The sequence below is a fragment of the Psammomys obesus genome, unplaced genomic scaffold (genome assembly GCF_907164565.1).
Source record: "Psammomys obesus unplaced genomic scaffold, mPsaObe1.curated_primary_1811, whole genome shotgun sequence".
Lineage (NCBI taxonomy): Eukaryota > Metazoa > Chordata > Mammalia > Rodentia > Muridae > Psammomys > Psammomys obesus.
This window is the reverse complement of record NW_026596117.1, coordinates 10,276,344-10,302,639: the sequence shown is the minus strand read 5'-3', so window position 1 is coordinate 10,302,639 and position 26,296 is coordinate 10,276,344. Positions and strand designations below refer to the sequence as shown.

The following is a 26,296-nucleotide window of genomic DNA, read 5'->3' as shown; positions in this document are numbered from 1 at the left end:
GTCAGCCCTGATATGCACAAGGCTCATATGTGTTAATTAGTACTTCGTTCCTTTTGTTGCAAAATAATGTCATTAGATGCCTCTATTATTAGTTGGATTTTGGCTTGCCCTCTCCAAACCATCACTGTGAGGTTTTTTGTTTTTTTTTTTCCTAAGAGTTTGATAGGTTTAGCTCTTACGTTCATGCTTAGCATGTATTTTAAGTTGATTCTTATATAATTTTTTTTGCATATAGATATTCAGTTGTCCTTATGTTTTCTTTTGTTGGTATGAACTATGAACCAGTATGCCTGAGCAGTCAGAAGAAAGACACTCTGTCAACTATGGCACCTGCCAAGCAGGAGGGTTTAATATGGAGCCACTTTGAAGGTTTCCATTAGTCTGCAGCCATCCTACCCTGAATGTGCCGAGTTTGGTCTGAAATTTTCTGTTATCGTAGCATGAACTTAACAGCTCCTTGCTAACTATTCCATGGACTGTTGTTATTGATATGGTGTCACAGTCAAAAGCCAATACAAATAGCTCAAAAGATAGTCAAGGTATCCTCTTAGCTTCTGATTTGAGGTCTGATACATAAAGTCACTGGAACATTCTTATGTGAGCCTCAACTCCCTAGAATATTTAACAGCATGTAAGCTGTCATATTTGTCTTAAGCAGACCTACACTTGTATAAATTTGAATTTTTTATAGAGTGGTTCTTGTGCAGTTGGCATCAAGAGTATAATGTATCCAGAAAAAGCCCCCCGTTGTATGTTCTGCCCAGATTTTATTTTGAACTTTCTAGTGCTACCAAACCAAAAGGAACCTGCTCAACACTTTCTAAAACTCATTATTCTTATCTGAAGTAAGGCAGACATGGCTTAGGACATGTGTGAGCAATGATCAGTGGAACAGCATGTATGCTCTTAAAAATTCACAACCAAATCTTATGCTGACGTTTGATTAAAATAGTTATCCAGGCCAGGTGAGGTGGCACCTGCCTGTAATTCCAGCACTTGGGAGGCAGAGGCAGGCAGATCTCTGTGAGTTCAAGGCCAGCCTAGCCTACAGAGCAAGTTTCAGGGCAGCCAAGGCTGTTACAGAGACCCTGTCTCGAAAAACAAAACAAAACAAACAAACAAAAAAACAACAGCAAGAATCATCCAGCAAAACAATTGGCTAACCCACCACCGAATAGAATTTCCAGTATCAGTCTCTTCTGAGTCACTCGTGAGGCCAGCATTGAGACTATTAGCCCTGTCTTGGTCACTGGGACCTTTCATTCGTTATGGAGTAAATGTTAGGGTTGGCTTTGTGCATCTTTTGTAACTGAAAATCTTTGCTTTGTTTGGTTTGCTTTGTTCACTGAGAAAACTAAATTAATTTTGGTATCCCTGTATTCGTAGCAACAAAGTATGGAGTCAGGTCTCATTGCTTCTAGTTAATCCACAAAAGGAAGAGATAATTTTTCTCCCTAAGATATCAAAGTCAATATTGAATTTCCTTATGAGTGGGGCCAATAATGACCAACGTCAGTGTGTTCAAATGCACTGAGTAGTTTTTCAGTCTCGGGAGGGACGTCCTTCCACTTGTGAGACTCAGGAGTTCCAGATCCATTCTGCTGCGGTGCAGGGCGAAAGGTCTCTATTGTCCAGGTCGCTTGAGTGAGTGACCGCTTCATGCAAATACCCGGGACTTGACTTGTCATCTGGAAAGGACGGTGACTGATGGTCCTAGCCTCTTGCCCCTTGCAAGGTGCGCCTCGACCACTGCATTCGGCCCTGGCTGGGTTCATTCCCGCAGCGGGTGGAGAGGGCACTGTAAGTCCCACCCGGGGCCCCGGGCTACCTGCTGGTTTCGGGTCAGCCGGGGTGCGGAGCCGTCGGGATGGGGGGGGGGGGGGGGGCGCCGTCGGATCTATGGACTGGCCAAGCGCTGCGGTCCCCGGGAGGGGCGAGCGCGGGTCCGAGCGGCCGAGACGCGGGCGGGCGGGCGAGCGGGCGAGCGGGCGGAGCATGTGACCGCGGCGCGCGGGGCCGGGCGCGCAGTGCCGCGCGGTGGCGGCGGCGGGGAGAGCAATGGAGGCCGCGGGCTCCTGAGAGCCGGGCGCGCTGGCTGGGGCTGCCGCCGCCGCCGCTGCTGGAGCTGCTGTCGCCGCCGCTGCTGCTGCGGAGCCTCCGCGGGCCGCGACGCTCCCGGGACGCGCGTCGCTCCGTCCGAACGGCAGGTGAGCGCCCCCGGCCCGCGGGGACAGACAATGGGCGGCTTCTCCCTCCGGGCGGGCCCGACCGAGTCCCGGGGCGCGGGAGGTCTTTGGGGGCGGCGACCCTCCCTCCCCAGCGCGCGCCACGGCCCCTCTCTTCCGGACCTCGGCGGGGCGTGCGCGCCCCCGGGTCCCCGGGACGAACCTGCCGGCTGGCTGCAGCCCGGGGAACTTGCCGGGAGCGAGGGACCCGCGCCGCCCGGCGCCCCTGCCCGCGCCCTGCCCGCGTCCCCGGGTCCCCCCACCGCGCACAGCCGGACCTCGCCAGCCCGGAGCCGGGACGCGGAGCGGCTCAGCCTTGTCCTCCGGACCGCACGGCTTTGTTTAACCCCCGCCGCCGGGCCGGTGCGCGCCAACTCTCGCTGCCCCGGTTCCGATGAGCCACCGGTCTGCTGGCAGAGGCGACGAACAAAGGTTTCCCTCCCGGGGCCGGAGCCGCCGGGCGCCGCGCGCCGCCGGGGCGTGAACCGGGCTCGCCGAGGTCTTCTCCCACCGCGATGGTCTCCCCGCAGCTCTAACCGCCCTTTCTCCGGGAGAGCTCTGTGGGGGGCGAGGTGGGACCTCTAACCCCTTGAATGCGGTGGGTGGGGTATGGCTTTTTAAAAGCACCGAGTGTCAGCCAAGAACAGACGTTTGGATTTTCACGTTAGATGCTTTCACACCCGAGACATCGCAATGCTTTTCTGAATTGTGGGTTTTAAGGGAAGAGTGTCGATTTTTTTTTTTTTTTTTTTTAGATGTTGATTCGGTGTAGGGGGAGGGTGGAGAGGACCTAGTAACTGTGACCATGTGCTGTGAAATTTTAATATGGTTTTACGGATAAAGGCCAGGAAGCTGATCTGGCATTGGGTGTAGGTTGAGGGCGTGTGTGTGTGTGTGTGTGTGTGTGTGTGTGTGTGTGTGTGTGTTAGGGAGGTGGCAGTCAGGAAGGGGAGTGGTTAGAATACAAAGGATAAGGCAATTTTAGTAAAAGGCTTGAGCAGATATCCCATGGCAAATGAGCAATTCATTAAGCTGTCCGTTAAATCGATCCCCCTTAAAAAAAAATGCTCTACAGTAGTTGTTGAATTATATAATAAAATGGCTAATGGTCATTTGGCATTGTTTGTGACTCGGGCATCTGGACAATTTTGAATAATTTTTAGAGTCAACAAAGGGAGGGCACCTTCACGGCCACCGCCTTTATTACTTGGGAGACGCCTGGCCTTCCCACCCAAACCCCCAAGAGAAAATTGCCTATGAGAAAAAAGAAATTCAGAGGACAGTTTTTAAAAGAAATATTTGAAAATGTGTCTTGTATAGGTTATGTGGTTGCATTATGGATTATGTTAGCTCAAAATGTGTGTGTGGAGTGTCTGCAATTGTATATTTGTATATATATATATATTATATACATAATACTATTGATTAGTTAAATTTTACTCCAGAGTTTTTGTTTAGAGTCACCTGTAACAACTGAGAAAACTTTCAGGACTTGGCAGTATAAGCCGAGCACTGAATCTGGAGCCAGGAAGGTAATGATGCTGGCGTGATAGACTTAGGTAATTGGAATAAGAATCAAAACTATACAGCTCTTCACAGATTACAAAGCGCTGTGATAGCACAAGCATTATTGCTGGGTGAATAAGCTGCATTTTGTGTTTTTCCTTATACAGCTTTGTAACAATTATCTTTCGTCCGTTTTTATGTATGTTTGTGTGTGTGTGTACTACTCACAAGTGCGTGCGTGTGCACTCGTGAGCGTGTGCACTCGTGAGCACGTGCGTGGTGTGTGTGTATGTGTGCAGCCTGTGGAGGCTAGTGGTTTGATGTTCTCCATCTTGTATTTTGAGACAGGGTCTCTCATTGCATTGGACCTGAAGCTCTGATATCCGTTTGGCTGGACTGGCCGGTCCCCTCAGCAGCTTCTCCACATACTGTCTTTTGTATGTGGGCTGAGGGTCCAAAGTCAGGTCCTCCACGATCTGCATTCCTTTTTTCTTTCTTTCTTTCTTTCTTTCCTTCCTTCCTTCCTTCCTTCCTTCCTTCCTTCCTTCCTTCCTTCCTTCCTTCCTTCCTTTTCTTTCTTTTCGACAGTCTCATTTAGTCCTGCCTGGCTTCGACCTCACTGTGTAGCCTAGAATGGCAGGGAAGTCCTGATCCTTCTGCCTCCACCTCCAGAAAGCCGGGATTGTGGGTGTGCGCCTCCATGCTGAGCCGCAGTCGTATTTCCGATGTGGCACAGAGTGGCTGGTCTTCAGCAGTTAGTGGTGGAAAGAATAGGCTAGGGATAAAAATGAAAATGAATAAAATAAGCGTGCAGGCGTGGCAGGCTGGCTTTCATGAACATTTGCTGAAGACCTGCTATGTACCTACAACTGAAGAGCATTTCCACCCTGGGTTCATGAAAGCCTGGTGCCTGCCTTTTATGGTCATAGTTGGTTTGCATATTCATGAAGCGTGGGGCCTTCTAGGTGGTCCCAGTGAAGCTCTCCTTTAGCTGGAGAGGACAGTAGGACATTTCACTTGCTAAGTGTGCTTATTTTTCACAGTCTCCTTGTGCAACACAGGGGCAGATGATATCATTCCGATTTGTAGGTAAGGAAATCTAGATGCAGTGGGATTAAATGACTTGCCAACTCTTGCCACCAAAGCAACAGTGCCAGGGGCAGAGGCTGGAATGCAAGCCTGCTTGCTGCTTCGGCCCCTGAATTTCAACCTCCCCTGAGCCATTCCGCACCCCTGAAAAATGACACTCTAGCTAAAGCCATGGGAAAAGTCTACAGCCAGGATAAATTTTATACAAGGAATAGCGAGTAAGTAAGCCAAAGTCTTGAGTTGAGGGACTGCGTTTGCAAATGGCTGCCCTATGTAAGGAGCCTTTTGTCTTGGCAAGTAGTTGAAAATTTCGGTCTCCTCCTCTGTGAGGTTCCTTCTTCCTGAAGGAATTTTGTGAGGGTCAAATGAAACGACACGCACATATCTTTTGCACAATATCAAACACCAGCTAAACAGTTAAGGATAGCTTATTTTTATCCTCACTATTCAAAGGTAAAGGGGTGGCTTTGAATTCTGGGATATATTGTTCCTTGGTATACAGACTCGCCGTGCGTGCGTGCGTGCGTGCGTGCGTGCGTGCATGCATGTGTGTGTGATTTTTTTTTTTTTTTTTTTAGGACTGGGGCTAGGAGCCTGCAGATGCTAGGCAATCTGCCCATGTCCCCATCCTGTGGCTTTTGGGGACAGAGTTGATATGTAGTCTAGCCTTCCGCCTCAGCCTCCCAGCTGCTGGAATTGTTGACACACACACCACCGTGTCCATCACCAGTGACACATGTTTAAGCCCTTGAAGTATGTTTAGATTTTTCTACGGGTGTTTTCTACATCATTCTTAAGATGCTGCTTTAGCTCCACTGAAGAGACGGGAAGGATTGCCAGGGGAAGCACACCCGGGAAAAATCCGTTGTTGCGTCTCTACGCTTTTCCTTCAAAATCTTTACCTCAGGTGAAATTTGAATATTAAATAACATATGAAAATGCGTTCTTAGAGGATCAAATGGTGAAGCGCTTGCCTAGGACGTTCGAGGGAGTGCAGCCTCCCCCCATCCCAAAGCGTACGTGTTTCTTAAACATTTCTATCCTTGGTAATTGACGTTTATTGAGTATTTCTCGTGGTCAAGGTCCCAAGCTAAGCAGTCTATTTAGGCGTTATCTAATTTAGGGGGCCGGCAGGGGGCCTTATGTTTCCATTTGATAATTGAAGTTAGGACTCAATGAGCTTCTTATGAACTTGTAAAAGGTCCCAAAGTTAGTGAGGGACAATGAGGGGGTTCAAATTGAGTCCTGCTGGACCCCAAAGCGTGTCTCTACTCTTGACCCCCCTTCTCTTCTGGAGTCCCTTCCCAGTGACTGCGGCAAAGAGTTCATGCCTTAAGTAAAACCATAAATTTGGGTGGCAACATTTATATTTTCCCTAATATAGCACATGTTTTATAGCTTCCTTTGAAAGCACTCATTTGAAGTCCATTTCTAACTTAGTTTATATGTATGAGAGCTTACACAGGAAACCAGTAATTCATTTTGACTTGGCTGGTCTTTAAAGTAAATATTTTGGAATAGCTTCCCAGGTTTTTGTGATAGAGTCAATTAATTGGTCATTTTTATTGCACGCCCAAAGGTTTAATATATCTTCAGAAGAGACACAGTATAGCTGTGTAACTATAAAAAGACTTCATTACAAATGCGTGTCGGCTGTTGTTAAGGCACAAATGAAGACTTAAAAGCCACAGAAGGTACTTTATAGGGTATCGATCGGTCTCAAAATCACAAAATACATGTAAGAATCCACCATCAACTATTATACATGTATATTGAATATATATTTCAATTTTTTAATATATATTTCAGTTTTTAAATCAGCATTTCTTATGTTTTAGTAATTACTTGATTGTAATATATATTGTTTCTGGGACTCCCTCACTCTTTTTTTTTTAAATTAAATTTTTTTTTTTTTACTAATTATAGTTTATTCAGTTTGTATCCCAGCTGTTTCGCTTTGTACCCCAGCTGGACTCTCCCACTCTTAAAAAATGTTGTCAGGAAGCTGCAAAAGTGGCTCAGGGGATAAAGTTTTTGCTGTGCAGACATGGGGACCTGAGTTTGGATCCCTGTCACCCACATAAAATGTAGGACATGGTGGCATGTATCTTTAACCCCAATAACAGGGGTGGAAATGGGGGCTCCCAAGGGCTTGCTGGCCAGCCAGGCTAGCATAAATGGCGAACTCCAGATGCAGTGAAGGACGCTAGCTCAAAGACTGTAAGATGAACAACAGGCAATTGAGTACAAGCACTTTCTTAAAGCGCTGCCTTTTTATTTTTTTGAGATAGAGTCTCATGTAGCCCAGGTTAGCCCCCAGAACTTTATGTAACTGAGACTGGCCTTGAAATCCTGATCGTCCTGCTTCTACCTCTCAGATGGTAGCACTCCGAGTGTGCCGTCCTGCCCTTCTCCTAACCTTCCCTTAACCACTTTGTTAAATTAAATTGGACAAAACTTACCGTTTTTCGAGGCTTCTTTTTAATATTTCAGATGAGTATGTGTGTGTGTGTGAGAGAGAGAGAGACAGAGAGAGAGAGAGAGAGAGAGAGCAGATGCCTCCAGAGGCCAGAAGAAGGGTTGTATCCTCAGGAGCTGGAGTTACAGATGGTTGTGAGCCACCCTATGTGGTTGTTGGGAACTGAACTTGGCTCTTCGGGAGGAGCACCAAGCATTCTTAATCGCTGAGTTGTCTCTCCAGCGCTCTGATTTAATTTTTAAATTACATGTGTGTTTATGTGCATACCTGTGGGGTATGTGCGCGCGGTGCAGGTGTGTGCAGAGGCTAATGGCGCTGGTTCCTCTGGACCTGGGGTCACGGGTGGTTGTGAGCCATCCAGCCTGGACACTGGCAACTACATTTGGGTCCTCTGCAGGAGGAGCACACGATGCTAACTGGAGCCATCTCTCCGGCCCAGAAGCTGGCAACTTTAAAAATCAGGGTTTGCATAGATAATGGTACTTTGAAGAAGCAGCTTGATGACGTACGTGTTTTTGGGAATTTGTGTATTTTTGCTTGTCAGTCTTCATGCTCTTCTGAGATTAGTTACAACTGAATGTAGGTATAGTTGTACTTATTGCTAAACACTCAGTTTTGTCCTTAGGTTGCCTATGGAAAAAAATCATTTTGCAAGCTGGACCGGTCTGTAATCCCGGTGTTCAGGACACCAAGGCAGAAGGAGTTCAAGGGCAGCCTTGTTACATAGGAAGGTGTGTCCCAAACCAAACAAAACAGAAGCAAGCCCTCCCAAGCCTTATAAAAAATGGCTTTTTTTTTTTTTTTGCATCTAATGAAACTGTCTATTATTGTAGTGGTCCAGGCCCATTGGCACAGCAATGAAGGTTTTATCTTTATTAATGTATTCCTTTTATTTTCTAATACTTAACCCCTAATGAACTGTCATAATTTTCGTGAGAATCAAGAAACTTAGCTTCCCGACATGATGGTGCACACCTTTAGTCCAGCACTTGGAAGGGAGAGGCAGGCGGATGTCTGGGTTGGAGACCAGCCTGGTCTACAGAGGAAGTTCAAGAATAGACAGGGCTACACAGAAAAAGCCTGTCTCTAAAATCAAGACACAAAAAGAAACTTAGCTGTTGGATGGTCATAGTTGCTGTAATTTATGTTTAGGGAGTTAATAAGTTTGGTCCTCATTATATTTTTATCCGTTTTAGTCTTGGTGTGGCATTCTTAAAGACAGACACTAAGTCATTTTGAATATTTTCCTGTACCGATGGCTTTGAAGCATAGGAGTGTGGCTATTTGTAGTTTAGAGGCGTGATTTCCACATGCGTGAGAAGTCAAAGGTTGCAGACCCCTTAGTCATAAGAGGAACCTGATTATAAAGACTGTAAGTACAAAGACAGAAGGCGCCTCACTTTACCACTAGCCAGGCAGTGGTAAAGTGACATTGCTACATATATTGAAGAAGCCAAATAGAATAGCACACGGATACGCTTTTATATTCTAGAAAGTTCCTTTGTGTGTGTTCCTTAAAGCATTAGCAATGCAAAGGGTAGTACTTGAACCCTCAGCAGCCTTTCTGCATGTCTGGACGATTTGTGGGCTGTGTACTGTGCTTAGAGGAGGCGTCAGGATGCTTGCCTCTCAGATTGGTGCTGTGTTCAAGTGACTGAGGAAGGGACACAGAAAATGCTTCTCCCAAACACTGGAGGAAGTCAGAAGTCAGTGGCTTTCAGAGGCAGGTGGTGAGAACAGGAAGGGAAAGGGGATAGTAGCTGCTCAGAGGAGTTATTCCAAGAGAGCAGAAAAGAGGACCAGCTTGTTCAAAAGGTCCTGCTTGGTCTGGGGGGGAAAAAAGCAGGCCTGTTGGCGAGGCCCACTCACCGACAAGGGTTTGACTGGCACCAAGGAACATCGGGCCCAGGCTCGGGGTAAGGCTGGGCTGCTTGAACTCGTGGTAGTTGTTTAAGTCTAAGAACAGCTGGAGTTGGTAAATTATCAGTGAGCGTTCACATGTGTAATTGTTAGCCTGTGTTCTCCTTGTCTGGGAGAAGGGAAAAGGAAAGAAACACCACAATCCCGAGATCGCCATTAACAGACGACAAAACCAACTGTCACAGCCACAGCCGTGAGTGGTCACCAGCGAGGATGGTTCTCAGTGCGTGTTCTTGGGGGTGCTGTGACAGAGCCAGCAAAGCTGTTTAGACCCCCGTGTGACCCAGGCTCCCCTGAACCACTGCTTCAATTCTTCCTTCTTCTTCTTTTTTTTTTTTTGAGAAGTTCTTGAAAAAATAAAATTTCAATTTTTCATTTAAAATTTAAATATACATAAAACATACAAGTTACACATAATAATGGGGCATCGTGTGTGATGTGTCCACCTACGTACACGTCGAGTGATTATATGAATACAGGGAAACGTCTTGTTTTGCTCTGAAGAACTCTTAACAGTACACCTTGAGTGACTTTTTCTTCTTTGGGTGTCCCAGTGACAAGACGCTGTGATGTTTCCTGGCTTTCGTTATGACGCTCCTGCCGGTGATGGGTTAAGTGTTTTCTTAGAGTGAATGAGGCTGGGTCCTAGGTCCAGTGTCTGGGAAGGCTAGCTTGCTTCGCTTTGTTCTGCAGTTGCTTATTGCGCTGCTCTTATCCCAGACCAGCCATCTGGCAGAGGCAGATCTCTGATCACAAAGGGACTCGTAAACAATACAGCGCGTATGCCGGTGGGGGAGCCTCGGGGATCTCTCTGTAGATGCTGAGTAACGGGGGAAGTGACTGCAAATCGTGCAGATTTTTATTTCACAGCATCCTCTTAATAGGTGGATGATAACATGGTCATCAGAACATTTTCTTGGTCATTCTTACTGAACTCTCATTTTACCTTCTCCTTTCTTTCTTTTTTTTTTTTTAAGATGCCTCAATGATTCTGCAATCACTTGTACATTGTCTGGAATGTTCTTAACAAACCTGGAGGTTTTTAGGAGGTGGAGAGAGTGGGGGCAGGGTTACAGTAGTAGAAGGGACAATTCACTGGTTTACACAGCCACTAAGTCCAAAAGAACAATGTTACAATGAAAAGAAAACAACATCATGTTTTGTTTGTTTGTTTGAGGTTGCTTAGAGTTTCTGGAGGGCTATTTTGTAGCCTTTCTAAGGGCACCCTGATCTGCAAATCTGTTGTCTTCTTTATTAGAATATCTTGTGGTGCTGAGAGAAGGGCCAGCGGCTAATTAGACCCGTGCAGCGGCATATGGCCTCACTGTTCCCAGGAGATGTGCTGACAGCCTAAAATATGTGCTGGGTTATTAGGAGGAGAAAGCTTGTAAAAATATGTCATTTGTAACTTTTAAATGTTTATTAAACATTGAAATAGTATCATTTTGGCTATGATAGATTAGATAAAATATTGACCGGTCTTGATTTTGGCTGTCTTTATGGTTTTCATCAGTGTGTCCATTAGAAAATTTATAATGGTGTACATAGCTTGCACTGTATTTCTGTTAGGCATCACTGATCTAGACCGGCCCCTCCAATTAGAGGCTGGGTCACTGAGCTGAGCTCTCCATATCCCAGAGCGCTCCCTGTTAGTAGGCTGGGCACTCAGAAAAGCAGGAACTCCGGACCACCAGCGGGCTGTTCAGTGCGCTCAGCTGTCCTGTGTCAGGAGGCCTATGCTGGCGTCATTGCGTGTTGGACATGATGCTAGTTACAGAGTCATCCAAGGGCGGGGTGACTTCATTATGTCTATAATGTTATCTAGGCTGTTACACCTTCTGAAATGGGGTAGGGGTGCCGTAGGTTTATCTAATTCTGAGAAAAGCGTATTAAAATGTTGGACATTAGGGGCGGGGGGTGGCTCAGGTGGTCAAGTGTTTAGTGTATTCTCCAACGTCCATGTCAAAAGGCCAGGCATGGGGGTGCATGCCTTTAATCCCAGGGCTGGGGATGTGGAGCCGGGAGGACTCCTGGGACTTCACTGCCAGACTGGTGAGCTGGAAGTTCAGTGAGAGATCCCGTGTCGGACAATAAGCTGAAGTGATGAAGGTACCCAGTATTGACTCCTCGCCTTCTCACACACACACATGCCCTTGCACACACATGAACACAGATACACAACAACAACAAACAGATGTTACTGGCTGTAACTGTGGGGAAAAACAGGGTGTCAGTCAAACACTCTGACATGTATTTCTTATGGGGAGTCACCGGTGAACTACGGACAGAGGGGCTGGGTTGTAAGCGGCTCCAGAGTGGCATGCTTAATATCTTACAGGGGTCTATGTTACGTAGCGTCGAGTCTGGTATTTCTTTCTGGTACATGCTCAGTTCCTAGTGATTATCAGCTTCTTCTCAACAACCAGTGAGCAACAATTATTTTAGGGAACTCCGAGGCTTCACTTAAAGTCGTAAGCCAGACGCTGTTGGTATTTACCAATCTCTCCTTTTAAAGGGACAATGGGAAGAAGATAAGTGATCAGTACGCAAATGTGGCATGGGGACACGATTTTAGCTTACGATTTTCTGTGCTTTCCGCTGGTTACAGATAGCTCTGGTTGGTTCTAGGTACAGAGAAGCAAAACAGGATGTCACTTTCTACAGTTACCCTGGGGTACAGAAAGTGAGTGCCTATGTCCTATGTTATGACCCTTAGTGAAAAGTACCATTTCCATCCTCTAGCCCAAATCTATCTACTGTAAATGTGCGGGGCATCCCAGCATAGCATGAATAGGATGACAGTTTGGGGGTAGATTACATGGATATGACATGGCAAGCCTCTACCTATAATGTTTGTCATCGTTTTTTTAAATCATTTATTCTTATTTTATGTGCGCTGGTGTCTGGCCAGCATGTATGTCTGTGTGAGGGTGTCAGGTCCCCTGGAACTGGAGTTGCAGACAGTTGTGAGCTGCCGTGTGGGTGCTGGGAATTGAACCTGCATCCTCTGGAAGAGCAGCCAGTGCTCTTAACTGCTGAGCCATCTCTCCAGCCCCTTGTCATAATTTCTAAATTAAAAACAAAACAGAAAAAAAAAATCCTCTGTTGTTGTTGAACAGTGCATTCTGGTAGATGTTTGGTGATTTGCTAGCTGATTTCACGTGCAGTCAGGATTAATGACATCTTCTTTCTAGCGATGAGAGATGGTCCCCTTTGGGCTATTTCGATGGGCAGCCGAGATGGTGGCATCTGGCTGGGCAACAGGAATCATGCTGAACGTGGAAAGGCAGGACGTCCCCTGTGGATCCTCTCCTCCCTTGCCACTTGCAGCTGGTTCGTGCTGGACGCTGTGGAGCTGTTAGCTGATAGAAAAGTAAAGAGTTCACACTTGGCTGGAGAAGAGCCGACAGGGCAGAGCTTAGAGGGTCACAGTGGTGTGAGACCTTGGAGGAAGGAGCGATGTTTCTGGAAAGGAGGGAAGAATGAGGGGAGAGCAGGAGGAAGAGAAGGCACCACTATGCACCAGGAAGCCATCCCTTACCAGTCACCGAGCCTACGGGCAATTTGACCCCAGACTTTCCAGCCTCTGGAGCTGCTGTGAAAATATTCCTGTTACTGTAAATCACTCAGTCTATGAACTTCTGAGCAGCGGCCACATGGGGCGGGGGAGGGGGGACACGCCAGGGCACGGAGTGAAATGAGCACATCTGCTTTCTAGGGATGGGGTGGGAAAGGACAGGTCTGCTCCTGAGGCCCAGCGTTGCCTTCGATCGGCCCCATGACCTTCGATGTGTCACTTTATTCCCATGGGCCTCAAATATCTTACATGGAAGGGGAAAGGGCGGTCGAGAGTTAGCCATTTGGCAGATTCACATGTATGGTTTGTGACTGGGGCTGCCATCTCTGTGCCCAGCCCTGTTGCACACGCTTGGACCCAGGACCTGCACCATGGAAGATGCTATGCTGCTACCATAGAGGGACCATAAATCAACAGTAACAGGTGACGCATTTATCCTCCAAGTCCACAGTGTGCTGCCGCCAGGGAGCGAGCAGCACCTGCCATGAAGGAAGTGAGGCCGGGTGAGGGCCTGAAACTGCCCCGCTCTTTCTGGCTGGGACAGCCCAGAGAGGTGTGAATGCAACAGAAGAAGCCACGAGATCATTTGGAGTCTCTTCCAAATCGAGAGTCCTAAGTGAGAAGCCACGGGAGTTTGGTCTCCTCCACGATGATTGCAATTGATTTGCTAAGTAAAAGCGCTTACGGTTTTGACAAACGGTCACCGACGGGCAGTCCTTTGAGCGAGGCATCCCTACATACAGATCGCCTGCTTTAGTGCCGTGGAAAAACAGCGCAGTAGGGTTGGTCGGTAGGATCCCTGGGATGTCTTTCATCTCCAGCCCTGTGGCTCGCCACTGGACTTGAGGTGGTTTCTCCACGTGCCAGCGAGCTCGCCTGAGTTATCTTGATATAAATTAAAACGAAATGGGAGCCCGGGGATAGCCCTGTTTTAATTACAGCTGGAACACATCTTTGGAGGCTGACTATTAAAACCATTACACTGCTGCTATCTATTTATTTATTTGTTTGTTTATTCATTTATTTATTTATTTAAAAAAAAAGAATCATTTATAAGCCGGGTCTAGCCTGAGGTCTTTTGCTTTAGTTTACAGATGATTCTTCTCAAATCAAGTGATACAAAAGTTGGCCTTTGGCATCGTTGCTGTTGGCGATGTGAAAGAGCTGAACAGAGGTAGAGGGGTGCACTCATGGGCAGCTTGCTTAGGTGCTGGGACCGTAGCCCTGGGGTAGAGTGTGCGCTTAGCACCTGTGGGATCCTGGGTTCGAGCCTCTGCACCCGAATTAGCCAACAAAACAGAACCACAGAAGCCATGTCCAGTTTGTAGTGGGAGACATTAGGGTGGGTGAACGTTTTCCTTTAACAGACGAGTCTGGTTTTAAGTTGATTTCCCACGCCTGCGGTCTTGGGAGGCTAGTGTGGGAGATTCTCAGCAGAGACAGTCCCGGGCATGATCCCTGACCTTGGCTGGCATGGAACCCAGGCTGTGCCGCTTTGTGGCTTTGGCTAGTCCTTCACGGCCAGTGAAACCAGCCCTGCATGAATTATTTAACATTACTCATCCTTAAAGACTGTCGAAAGGCAACTGAGTGGCTTACACATTCCGGCTTCCGAATGCGCTGCTGCTGCTTCCGGTGAAGAGGGGGACCTTCTGGGCCTTTGGCTCAGCCTGCTGTTTCTAGTTCTCCCTTTACTTCACCTCATTTTTCCAGTCCCTGTTAGAGGGTGGCTTATATTATTTAAAGTAAAATTCTCATCAGAATTTTCTTTTTTGTATGCCTCCGTCTTCCTCAGAATGCTTAGTTGTTTTATGTAAGAGTGAAAAATGAAGAGGAAAAGGAAGGAAGAAGAGAAACAGGAGAAAAGCAGTTCTGCTTGGGACAGTGCACTGACAGCTAATGCTGGGAGCTGGTTTGCTTATCGAATTTTCAAAGTCCAGTATTCTGGCTTTTGTTTTTTTTTTTTTTTTTTTTTTATTCAAATGCTCAAAAACTAAAATTCACATTGAGGTGAAATGTTTTATCAGAACACCATTCAAGCCTCTTTGAATGTGGCCCACTGGCATTTAGTAGCTTCGGAATGTTAAAAATAGGAAACCTCTATTACCATGCTCTGTGTCTGCTACTGTGGGGCATGCGTGGCATGTGTTGGAGGTCAGAAGGCCATTCTCAGGAGTCAGCTCTCTTCCGCTTTGTTTGAAGCAGGCCTCTCCTGGTTTTACTGAAATCCTGTGGCAGCCTCTGGGCTAGCTGGCCCATCCCTAGGAATTTGCCTGTGCAGTGGGCAACTGGCCCTGTTTCACTTTGACTGTTTCTTCTGGAGTCAGGATTAAGGACCACAGTTCCATCTACCTCGTGGCTTTCAACCAAAGGCTTCTGTTTAGAACTGTCATATCCAAGTTTTCCTAAAAGCGTGCCTTTTGACTTGAAAAAGTTTAGTTTTCACTGTTTAAATGTGGAAAAAAAAAAAAAAAGGTCATTACTACCATCTGAAACAACAGGGAGAAGGTGCCATGTTTGCTTTGCTGACACTGGCAAAGACTATTTTTTCTGTAATCTGTGTGACTTTGAATTAAGCCAAGCTCTCCCTATGGATTTTCAGGACCTTCAAGAGCAGGAGAAAAGTCATGGGGGAGATGTGGGCTCAGGAACAGCTACCCACTGACTGCTTGGGCACCAGACTCAGACTGATGGAAGTTTATTGAACACTGAACAAAAACCGACCGGTCAGGGCCATAATCTGGACTCAGGAGCCAGACAGTGTTACTGGTCTGTTTCTAAGACAGGTTTTTGTTTTGTTTTGTTTTATATGAAAAACCGCAACCAGGTAACGACCAGGTAACCAGATGCAGGAAGTGAGGGGCGAGCAGCATTACATCATTTTGACTAGCTAAACATAATTGATTTTGTTCCAAGTGTATTGCATGGTGTCTAGGTATCTGGACAAAGCACTTTAAGCTGATTGGCTGGGATTTAGGGTAAGGGAGCTCTGGGGGCTTTCCAGCTTTCTGGGAGTAAGGAACTTAGCAGGATGCAGTGATCTTTAACTCTAGCAGAACATGCATTTATCATCTATTGTTTCATTCTAAGCAGCAAGTATTGAACTATTGAAGTGTATCCTGGTCTCAGGCATGTAGGCCTGAGAACTTGAACTTAATTTTACCTTGCAATCAAAATGGAGACCTGGAGGCAAAATGGCTTCTGATATGCTAAAGGCTACAGCAGGTGTTAACAGAGGAGACTCCGCGTAGTTACACTAAGAATTAAAGTAGGTCTCAACAGAGGGGCCACTGAGTTTGAGCAGGTTGTAACACTTTTAATTTTAATTTTTTTTAAGTGAATGAGGTTCATTGGCAATTTTCGGGATAGCACTGCTTCCTGACATGCCCTTGCAGGCACATGAAGATGGAAGACAGAAGGCTGTCTAGTCTTCATGCGATTGGACGGCTGCATAGAAATAGCTGTTCTTTTAGCCCGTGGTCACTCTTAGTGGGTTGTAGAGTTAGCATTGTTAAATAGGTGGAGATTACAAATTAGCTATTATCCACAGCTCTGCAGGCACAGCATAGTATTGGTGGCATCTCGGCTCTCAGAAAGCATGACCCAGATGTTGCCCAGACAGAGTCAAGCAAAGTAGATGTTCATTTGAATACCTTTTTTTGTTTGCTTGCTTCTTTCTCTCTCTCTCTCTCTCTCTCTCTCTCTCTGTCTCTCTTTCTTTCTTTTGTTCATGTGTGTGGTTGTTTTGCCCGCGTGTATGTGTACACTACATGTGTGCCTGATGCCCAGAGAGACCGGAAGAGGGCATCCAGGTTCTTTGGAACTAGAGTCACAGACAGTTGTGAGCCACCATGTGGGTGCTGGAAATCGAACCCAGGTCCTCTGGAAGAGCAACCAGTGTTCTTATTTGCTGAGTCACCTCTCCAGCCCCTGCTTTTGTTTTCTTCTAAGTGAACAAAACACGGTTAAACTTTCACTTGAGTGAAATGAAATAATAAAACCACTTTGTTGGAACAACTTTCAGGTTACTGGAATTTTGAAATGTGTGTGTGTGCGCGCATGTGCAACTTGTTTTTGAGTGCTGGAGGATGAATCCAGAGCCTTGGCAGGGCAGCGCTGAAGCCCAGAGCTCCATTTCTGGAGCCTGCCTGGCTGTGTTTTTATGCAGCCTAATTTACTGGTAGTTTTGCAGAGAAGTACAGTATTTGTATTTGGTTGGTTAGAAAGCACGGGGACCTGTAAAAGGCAACATGGAGGCATGTGCTTCCTCGGCAGGCACCTCAGTTTTCCTGCACCTAATACTATTTCAGCATGAAAGAAGTGTTTTTTTTTGTGCTCGCCTCAGGTCAGAAACATGCAGTGTTTTCTGACCTTCGCAGACCTAAGGACACTTCAGTGTAAATCTCATAGCTCTCTCCAGCACCAAAATAAGAAAAGAAAGAAAGAAAAACTTTATGAATTTGTTTGGGTTTTGTTTTGTTTTATTTTGTTCTGTTTTGCTAAATTGAACCTTCCCAACCCTGATCGTAGGAGGTCTTACTTCCTGCAATACCTATGAATATTTTTGCATTGTTTAAGGAGGAGAAACGGCATTTGTACAACCAGGATTCGGGACTGAAGTATGAACTCAACAGGATTCATGTTGAATCCTTAAAGTTTCTTCCGTTGCTGCGATAGACACCATGATCCAAAGCCACTGGGGGAAGGGAGGGTTTACTTGGCTTCTGTGTCCCAGTCCAGTCCACCAGAGACCACGAAGGAAGTGCACTCATTCCCTAGGGTTTGTTCAGTCTGCTTTCCTGCAGGACCCAGGACAACCTTTCCAGGGGTGGCAACCACCCACAGTGGGCTGGGCCCTTCTCCATCAGTCATTAGCAGGAAATAACCCAGAAGCCGGGCAGTGATGGCGCACACTTCTAATCCCAGCACTCGGAACGCCAAGGCAGACAGATCTCTGTGACTTTTGAGGCCAGCTGGCTCTACAGAGCGAGTTCCAGGACAGACAGGGCCCCACAGAGAAAACCTGTCTTGAAAAAACAAAACAAAAAAACAACAACAAAATGCTCCAGAGACGTGCCCACAGGCCAGTCCGATGGAGGCAATTCCTCAAAAGATGATCCTTTTCTCCAAGTGACTCTAGCTTTGTTGACAAAACAAACAACAAGCAGAGCCTCAGTTGTCCACAGTCTGTCTACAGTCTACCATGAACTTCTTGCATCCAGCTCTGCAAAACCGCAGCTTCCCTCTCAAGCAGTTTTTGTGTCTTCCAACCCCACCACTTTCTTAGCGATAAACCTCTGTGGCTTCATTAGGAACCTCTTTCCCCTCTGTGCTGGGAACAGAAGCAGGGTCTCCTGTGCTCCACCACTGAGTTAAGAAAAGTTTACTGGGTACACTGGCAGGGGCTGTCTTAGTTGCTTTCTTATTACTGAGAAGACATCACGACCAAGCCAACTTAGAGGAGGAAAAGTTTATTTGGGACTTACCAGTTTCAGAGAGTGAGAGTCCATGACCATCATGGCAGCAGAGGAACAGCACGGCAGGCAGGCAGGCAGGCAGGCATGTTGCTGGAGCCTTAGCTGAGAGCTCACATCCCAATCCACAAGCAAGAGGCAGAGACAGCTACCTGGAATGCAGGCTTTTGAAACTCAAAGCCTGCCCCTGGTGACATAGCTTCTCCAAGAAGGCCACACCTCCTAATCCTTCCCCAAACAGTTTCAACAACTGGAGACCAAGTATTCAAATAGGTGAGCCTGTGGGGGCCATTCGTTCTCAAACCACAAGAGGGTATTGGGCAGAGCCATCAGTAGAGTGCCAATTCTCCTGTTTCAGCCACCCTATCCTTGTGGTAGGACTGATGAGCAAGCCTAGCAGCACCTAGCAAGCAATAGCTTTCCTGGAATACTGCCCTGGGGCCCCAGGTGGGCAGACCCCCGGGTGCTTCTCAGGCTCCGTCTCTCTTCACTGCCGATTTATGGGTTGTGTTCTGGGTCCTCAGCTAGCCATTGCTGTTTGTCAGGACAAAGGGGTTTCAATGGTACGCTAACTAAAAATTCTGCTGTATGCCATAAATATCTACAATTGTCAATTGAAAGTAAATTAAAAAACCCATTATGATATTAAAAACAAAAAGAAAAAAGCAGACACATAGATCAGTGGGATGGAGTTTTTCAGTTACGGTGACGTGTGATTTTAACTGCCTGAGTTTTCAAAGCCCTTTCATTCACTTCCACACTGCCTTCATTCTGAGTGACTTGGCCTCTGGCTTTTCGGGAAATCCAACAGGAACTTGTTTCTCTTTCTTGACACGCAAACCTTTCCCTTAATAACCCCACTGTCTTAGGTTTTCTGTGGCTTTTTGTTGCCTCGGGGACTGAGCAGCATACCTTGCCGGTGGTTCCATGGGAATCTCACTTAGGGGCTCAGACCTCCTCCTCACTCATTCTCTTGACCTCCTTACCTCCTTCCACTTCAGCAGCTCTGGATTTTGTTTGTTGGGGTTTGTTGGTGGCTGCTCTTGAACTCACAGGAATCCTCCTGCCTCAGCTCTCTGAGTGTGGTATAGGCTGACTTTTTAAAAACTGGGATGGACCTACGGCAAGTGCTCTATCACTTAGTGTATCATGAAGAACTTTGTTCTTAGACTCTACTCACTCCTCACCAGTTCTTCGCTTTCTTTTTTTTCTTTGCTTTCTTAATAGAAATATATTTTACCTTCTCTTTGAGATACCATTCCATCTTTTTTCTTCCCCTCATTCATTCACACATTTTTAACTGCTAAAGATTCTTTCTTAACCTTTACATTTTCCACTAGTTTTCCATCTGGCCTTCTGTTCTCCATCTTGAACTGACACTACCTCATACAGGCTCACCAAAAATGTCACACACACACACCCCAGAATACAGTACTTTTTTGCGTCTCTTGTCTGGGTACAGGCTGGTCACAGTCGTATGTGATGACTGAAATCATGAGGTTGGTACCCAGACTCACGATGACTGGGTGATTGCTGGGCAACAGATGAAGGAGATAATCCACGTGCAAGAGGATGAGAACTCCGAGTCCTTGGGAAAGATACAGGCTTCTGGAACCTGCTTACATGGATGGCCCTTTGTGATTACATAGAGGATGGTAACTTTCCATGCTTCCTCACCTCTCTTCTGTAGTTACGTGCTAATTGGTTGACATCACTGGAGGTGCCTTGTATCTTCTTCATGCTTCTACTGGTGAGTGAGTCCTGGCTCCTCAGTACTTCCTACAACCTCAGTGAGGTATGGCTTAGGCCATTGTATCATCAGACTGAGTGGATGCTGTCTGATTTGATTGCTGGGCTCCTGGCCAGGTAGGATTACTTGTTTTGTTGTTGCTATTATTATAGTTGTGACAAGCTCTACAGGACTTACAATTTACCATTTTACCCATTTTTGAATTCACCGTACAGTGGTGTTAGACAGTCCTGTAGAATCACTTCTCTCCATCTTCAGAACCTTTCCGACTTCCCAGCCCATGCTAGCTTGGAACTCATTCACCGAACAAGGAGACTTCCCAACACTACCACATCCCAGTCCCAGCAACCGCTCTTCTCTCTTCTACTCTTCCAAACCTTATAGAGGAGGGCATACAGTATGTGTCCATTTGTCCCTGACTCACTTCATGTGGCTCACAGGTGTCACTCTTCATCCATGCTGTAGCATGTTTGAAAATGTTACTCTTCTTTTGTGGACAAATAATATTCTTTTGTGGACAAATAAATGTTTCTGCTTTTTGATTATTTTGAGTAGCGCATGAACAGACGATTTTGAGGGGCACTGTACAACGTGCTGAGAAGGAGCTGTAGGTCTTTAGGACTTCTTAGCAGCTGGCTGGTTTCTGTTGTGAAGGTGGTAGTGGTGCTTGTTTTGAGACAAGAGTCTCGCCATGTAGCCTAGGCTAGCTTGGAACTCATGATCCCCCCTTTTCCAGCCTCGTGAATACTGGACTGAGTGGTGTGTGTGTGTCCACAACTGTATCAGGCCGTTGTTTAGTTTTGACAGCTGACTGATTACCCAAGCAAGAGATAAGAAATATGGGAGCTGTGGTGTTGCTTCTACCCTTTAAAGTAGTTTTCTGAGCGTCAAGTACACGTCAAGGCTCTAAGATTAGAGATGAGGAATTTTGCATCACGCTTTCAGATCTAAAGTCAAGCTAAGAGCAACTTTGCAATCTCTGCTCCTCAGATGTGGGGAGGAGGATGGGAGGAGAATGGTGGGTTTTGCTTTTGAAGAAATAATCAAAGAGTTTGGCTGAGAGTGATCTAAGATACTACAGAGTGTTGGATGATGGCCTTCAAACACTCACACCCTCCTGGGACTTTAGACTATGGCTCTATTTGACGTGGTTAGTGTTGTCATCGTCACAGGAACTGGGGTCACCCAAGGAAGTGCTTCTGGGCGTGGCTGTGAGGATGATCTGGACTGAGTCCCTTGAGGTGGGAAGATCCGCCCACTGTAGGCGGCACCATTGCCTGGTGGGAATACTGGACTGTGTAAAATAGCAAAGGGAACACCAATGTTGAGTCTGTCCCTCTCTGTGCTATGTGACCAGCTGCCTCAGGCCCTGCTGCTGCACCTTCCCTGTTGCGATGGACTGTAAGCCAGAATAGAACCTTTTTCCTTTAAGTTGCTTTGTCCATATATTTTATCTCGGCTGTAGGAAAAGAAACTCAGAAACCAGCACTGAGAAGTAGAACTGTTTTTTTGTGACAAACCTGACCATGTGGTCCCTAAGCCTTTGGAACTGTTTTGTGGCTGGAATGTGGAAGAATTTGGAACTTTGGGTTAGAAAAGCCATAGACAGTATTCTGGAAGCAAAACTTTCTGGGTCGTTTTAATGGGAGCCTGGAAGACAAGAATGTTGAGAGAAACATGGACAGTGGAGGCCCAGATCATGAAGTTCCAGAGGGGATTAAGGTCTCCCCCAGCATAGCCGGCTGTGGTGGCACAGGCCTGGGGTGGCACATCCCAGCACTCAGGGAGGCAGAGGCAGCTGGATTGCTGTGAGTTCGAGGCCAGCCTGGCGTACAAAGCCAGTCCAAGTCAGCCAAGGCTACACAGAGAAACCCTGTATCGAAAAACAAACAAAACAAAACAAAGAATGAGATAGGAACCAGCAATGAGATAGGTAATATTTGGTTAAGAATGTGGCATCATTTTGCCTGTGTCCTGAGAACTTGAGTGAGGTTGAACTTAATGAACAAATTTTGGCAGAGGAAATTTCTGGACAAGAGGGCATACCAGCTGGTGTGATAGAAGCTATAATTGTTAAAGAAATTGGCAACACTGGAGGGAAACTCCCTGTATTGCATCAGGGGTGACAGGAGATGTGTTCTGAGGGCCAAGCTCCCTCCATCATAGGTTCTGTCTTGTGAAGATTCAAATTCATTTAGAGGAGGAAAGCCTGAGGTGATGGGTTCCCTTCTCTTTGCAAGAAACTACCTAGGAGGTAGGCACACAGACAGTTGTGGATCAGAGAAGCTAGGTTCCATCCTGAGCCAGTGGCAGAACTTGTCAGCACTGTCCACGGGCTACTGGTTTCAGCATGAAAAATGAAGGTTAAGGGTGGTGTGGGCACTGGAGAGCAGCTTAGCCAAGGCGGTGTGTCAGGATTTGAGTCCCGACAGAGAGACTTTTCTTGAGTTGTTACATGAAACTATAGTAGCAAAGGAGACTACACAATATCAGAAATGCCAAGACAATGGAGAGAACTGTGGGCAGGGAGTGGAGCCAGCCCAAGAGAGAGGTTATGAGTGCCGTGGGTAGGAAATCTGGATATATGGGGCTGCTCATGCCCTTCGGAGCCCCACTAAGAATATTTTAAGCCTGGATGCTGGACGTGGAGTGACGGGGTTTTAATTCCGTGTCTAATTTTGGTCTTGCCTTCTTCCTGTCTTTCCTTGCTAGGCCTCTACGTTCCTCTTATTGAATGGAATAGCTTATTTTGTGCTATTGTATAGAAGAAGTATGTAACATGTTTTGGACTTTATAGGAGCTCACAGTTGACTTTGAACTTCTAAAGCGTTGGGACTGTTAAAAGGCCATGGGGACAAGGGGTTGGAATACTGTGGTTTAAAAGTGATGCACTTGGTTGGGACGCTCATAAGGGGTGGAGCTGTGAGGGGCAGTGTTAGTTGCTAGCTTGGCAGAATCTCTGGGCCTGCCTTTGGGGAACTGGCTTGATTGCTTTAGCTAAAGTGTACGCTGTGGGTGGCACCACTCCCATCACAGTGGGCATCACGGATTGTGTAAAATCAGGGAGGGGAGCTGAGGAGGTGTTCGTCCCCTCTGTGTCCTGATTGTGACTCTGACGTGACCAGCTGAATCAAGCTCCTGATGCCGTGCTGTCCCTGCCGTGATGGGCTACACTTTGACCTGTGAACCAAAATAAGCCCTTTCCCCTTCAGAGGACCAGAGGGGCGCACACAGAGGACTGTGTGAAGATACGCAGGGGCTGGAGGTTTTGGCTTGTTTCAAGCCAAAAGCAGCCAGGTGCCTTGGAGAAACGGAAGGAGGCCCAGAGGGCTCTCTTGAGAGCTCTGGAGGAGATGTGGCCCTGTCACACACCTCACCTCAGAAGTGCAAGGAATGAACTTAGGTTCTTCTGAGCCACGTGACCATGGGCCTTTGTTGTTGTAGCTTAGTAGACCTAGCAGGCGCCCAGCAGACACTGACACGTAGATGGTAAAGTAACGAGTGAGTTTGTATTTGAGTGAATTGATCAGGCCTAAAGAAACAGACTTGAAGTCATTAGCAGAGATGATGTTTAAAACAAGGAAGAGTGGATACATTTGTAGAGACAGTGTCTGGAGACAAAGCCGGTTCTGAGCTGTCCCGTGGGCTGGTGCTGAGAGAGTGAGGCGGGTCTTAGGAAGATCGGGCAGTGAGCTCATTCTGGCAGCAGTCTGGGAGAAAGCACTGTGCTACTCTCAGAGTAAGGGTGTGTGTGTGTGTGTGTGTGTTTGTGTGTGTGTACTGAGGTAAGCACCTTCTTTTAAGATAACTCCGTGTTTAGTCCTTTTTATTGAAAAGCACATGAGGTTGATTTTAACAGAACTCACTTGAACAAGAATAAAGGTTCTAGAGCCGGGCAGCATCTCACACTGGAGTAGGTTCCTAATGCCCCTCTCCAGCAAAATGCACGTTGTATTTATAGCCAGAGAAAATGGAGCAACATACACAAAAAAGCAACCTCATAGGCTGTGGTGGGTATTTGCCTTATTTGGTCATGATTTGGCAGCTGTTAGCCTCTTATTGGCTGGAGGTTGCATTGCTACAATTGGCTGAGTCTCAGTTGCTTGGTTACAAAGACATATAGTGTTAGTTTTGGTTATAAATTGTGTAGGGGGTGAAGATATACACACACATACATATGAGTACAGTTCTTTATGTATAGAGACTGCCTTGGGTCAAATTTTATCAACAGAATACAAAATAGATTTAGGCCAAACTTTCAATGTTAATCTCAGATGACTTGACCCGGGGATCATTTTGTATTAGGGAAGGAACAGACGAGGAGGCCCCTTCATCTTGTTGGGGATGGGCAGTAGAAAGGGGCTGGGATACGGAGGAGGAATGATAAAGATGTCTCTAATGCTTCTCCCTATTCCCCAAGAGAAGCTAGGTCAGATGAGTTATAGATCAGAGGAATTCTAGTTAGTGATGGGAGAGGCTGGGGGGTGGGGGGAGAAGCAGAGCAGTCCAGGAGAAACTGGCTGTCAGTCATAGCAGGTTGGAACTAGAAAGGGTTAATTGATGAGCTAATAGATAATGGCCGCACAGATTTGGCTACATTTTTCTTTCTGCACATAGGGAAATTGAGAGTCAGATGTTTAGGACCCAAGAGCGATTTCCTTAGGTACACAAGGAGAAGGGAAAAATCAACGCCAGGTCCTTACTTTGGGACCCCAACCCCTCTGTCTTCCCGCTCCAGCTGCATGTCTGTTCTCTACAGAGCTCTTGTAGGACCTGTGTGCAGGGCACTAGGCCAGTCTACTTCCCTGTGTGCACCCTTATTCCCTGCTGTGCTGGGCTGACAGCCTTCAGCGTCTTCTCCTGATCAGTCCAGTTCCTTTTTAAAGCTAGAAATTTTTTCAAAGCCCGGGTGACTGCACAGTTTCTGTCCCCTTTACAGTCCCCTGACTTGATTTCCAGGACACATTGGAAGCTGTGGCTGCTGCCAGGTGTCGGCCATGAGGAGGAAAATTGGGGTTCCTCTCCTCCTCTTGAACGCTTTTCCTTCTTTTCTGGTGGAGAAGAGTCCGCTGGTTAATTCTGGATGATGCTGTCGGCCAGGGGTTCTCAGGCAGCTGATTTGGAGGGGTGGGGAAACGGGACTCAAGGCAGAGAATCACTGCCCTTACCTGTTGGCCGCTCACAGTCTGTGTCTTGTGTCTGGCTAGGCCTGTCTTCCATGTTTGTCTACCTTGTCAGACCTGGTGTGGCCTTTCAAGACGGACCCTTCGCTTAATGCTCCCTGAACTAAAATAGCTCACACAGCATGCTGTTTGCGCTGAGGACTTCCAAGAATCAAAGATTTGGCTTCTTTGAGAGTAAGAACTGTATTCTCCTAACATTTTTGTACTAAGGTAAGCTTGTGATAACCCAGGAAAAGAGAAAATTGAGCCATTGCCAGAAAGGTGCTGATAATGGTGAAACGTGTCCGCGGCATCCAGTATCCATCCCTGCAGGAAGATACTGTGCGTGCTCCAAGGGCAGAAAATCATTGCTTTCCTAAGGTGACTGGAATGAATGTTTGTCTCCAGTCTTTGCTTTTCCATCTTAAATCCTGTTTACCTTGTCAAAGGAAGATTTAGATTGTTTCCCTTCGCCTTGAGAGACTGGAATGTTGCTAATTTACTCTTAGTAATTAAGGGTTCTCTCCCCTTCCCTCCCTTGCCTCCCCTCTCTCTTCCTCTTTCTTTTGAGCGGGTCTTCTCCTGTGGCCCAAGTGGGTACCTCTCAGTCTTGGCCCAGCCTTTCAAGGGCTGCGATTTTAGGTGTGCGTCAGCGTGCCTGACTTGGGTTTTTCCTTCTATACTTAGAGAAGTTTCAAGGCTGAAATATTAGGCTCAGCTAAAAAGTCTAAGCAGCGACTGAGGTCCATAACATAAGAACTGTGCTTCTGTTTGTTCCTATAACCTCATAACTCATGCATGGCTATCTGCCGTGGGGGTGTTCACGAACCGCAGTTGCGTCCTCTCAGTCAACAAGAAGGAATTCACTTGAAGTTGTTGGTGTTAGAGACAGTGCCTAGACGCAGGGTCTTAATTTCTGCTGTGCTTGATTTCTGCTTAATTGTTGCTTCCTAACCTGTTATGAAAAAGGATTAACTTTTGTTCCATGTATATTTTCAACTTTCTTTAGCAGCATTTTATTGGAATATAATTCACACACCATAAAACTCAGCCATTTAAAGCACACAGTGTGTGTGTGTGTGTGTGTGTGTGTGTGTGTGTGTGTGTGTGTGTG

General features: G+C 46.6%; 1 protein-coding gene across 1 annotated transcript in view; it reads left to right on the top strand.

Moving 5' to 3' along the window:
- Positions 1-2,114: 2,114 nt before the first annotated feature.
- Positions 2,115-26,296, top strand: part of Cracd (capping protein inhibiting regulator of actin dynamics) — a 207,856-nt gene continuing 183,674 nt past the window's right edge. Inside the window, exon 1 of the mRNA XM_055629198.1 lies at positions 2,115-2,207. The gene's annotated coding sequence lies outside the window, so the exon portion shown is untranslated. The remainder of the gene's footprint in view (positions 2,208-26,296) is intronic.